General features: G+C 39.3%; 1 non-coding gene across 1 annotated transcript; it reads right to left on the bottom strand.

Moving 5' to 3' along the window:
- Positions 1–607: 607 nt before the first annotated feature.
- On the bottom strand, positions 608–714 carry LOC128291104 (small nucleolar RNA R71). Its single transcript, XR_008280880.1, has one exon. It is a non-coding gene; the product is annotated as a small nucleolar RNA R71 (small nucleolar RNA).
- Positions 715–1,857: the final 1,143 nt, after the last annotated feature.

Below are 1,857 nucleotides of genomic sequence, written 5' to 3'. Positions count from 1 at the left end.
TTACTTCTAGAAGGTTTTTACAGTTTATGACTAAAAGAAACCCGTAGAACTATTAATTTTTGATAGTGAAATCAAAAGCACAGCTCGCAGAAACTGAAGAGAGATAAAGCGAAGCCTACGTTACATAGAGGAAAGGTAAGAGGACGATATCCATAATACAACCGAAGAGATGGCTGAAAATCAAAATAACCAGCTTCCTCCTGTGGCTGCTGAAGATCCAAAAAATCAGAATCCTGCTCCTCGTACTATGTATGATTATGCTAAACCTAATTTAACAGGAACTGAATCGAGTATAGTTAGACCTGCTGTTGCTGTAAATAATTTTGAACTGAAACCTGACATGATTCAAATGATACAACAGTTTGTTCAATTTGATGGTTTGCAGGACAAGGATCTAAACGCTCATTTGGCGAATTTTCTGGAGTTTTGCGACACTTTTAAGATCAATGGCATTTCTGATGATGCCATTCGCCTTCGGTTGTTTCCCTTTTCATTGAGAAATAAGGCTAAACAATTGTTGAACTCGTTACCACGAGGACCGATCACCACTTGGGAACAAATGACCGAAAAATTTTTGCTTCAATACTTTCCGCCGGCTAAAACAGCTAAATTAAGGAATGATATTTCTTCTTTTGTGCAAATGGATTTAGAAACACTCTATGATGCCTGGGAGAGATACAAGGGTCTATTGAGAAGGTGCCCTCACTATGGGTTACCACTTTGGCTACAAGTTCAAACTTTTCACAACAGCCTGAATCCTTCAACTAGACAGATGATTGACGCAGCTGCTGGTGGAACTATCAATAATAAGATACATAAAGAGGCTTATGAATTTATAGAAGAGATGTCACTGAATAATTGTCACTGGCAAGTCATGAGGACAAAATCAACGAGAGCAGCCGGCGTTTTTAATGTCGATCCAGTCACTATGCTCTCTAATCAGGTAGAACTTTTGAATAGAAAAATTGATGGTTTACTTGGCTCTTCACAGGTTCACCCAGTAATGTAATGCGATGCAAGTGAAGGTGGAACGAGCAATTCAGGATACCCACCCTATGACCACAACATGGAAAACGAGCAATTAAATTATATAGGTAATAATCCTCGACCTCAAAATAACCCTTATAGTAACACTTACAATGCAGGTTGGAGGAACCACCCAAATTTCTTATGGGGAGGCCAAGGGAATCAGAGACCACCACCCCCTCTAGGCTTCCAACAACCACCTTACCAGCAGGAAAAGAAACCGAACCTTGAGAAGATGCTAACCAAATTTATCTTGGTGTCAAAAACTCATTTTTAGAATACCGAGATAGCACTTAAGAATCAACAAGCATCGATCCAAGGGCTCGAAACCCAGATAGGCCAACTTGCCAAATTGATCTCTGAACGACCACAAGGTAGCTTGCCAAGTATTCTGAATCAAACCTAAGGGAACAACTCAATGCGATTACCATTCGAGATAAGGAAGTGTTAGTCGAACCTGAACCAGAACCAAGGCAAGAAATTGTGGTAAGTAAAGGTAAATGCGAGATGGACCATAATGAGAAAAAATCGATAAGTAGAGAGTACAAACCTCGTGTGCCATACCTCAGTGCGACAAGGAAAGACCACACGGATGAACAATTTAGTAAATTTCTTAAATTATTAAAGAAATTACATATTAACTTACCGTTTATTGAAGCTCTTTCGCAGATGCCGAATGACGTTAAATTTTTAAAGGATCTTTTAGCAAATAAGCGGAAGCTGGATGAGGTACCGCATGTAGAGTTGAATGCTGTTTGCTCAGCCATTTACAAAATAAGCTACCCAACAAGCTGAAAGATCCAGAGAGTTTTACGATTCCTTATTTAATTG

This window comes from Gossypium arboreum, chromosome 3 (assembly GCF_025698485.1).
Source record: "Gossypium arboreum isolate Shixiya-1 chromosome 3, ASM2569848v2, whole genome shotgun sequence".
NCBI classification, from domain to species: domain Eukaryota; kingdom Viridiplantae; phylum Streptophyta; class Magnoliopsida; order Malvales; family Malvaceae; genus Gossypium; species Gossypium arboreum.
This window is presented reverse-complemented; position numbering and strand designations above follow the sequence as displayed.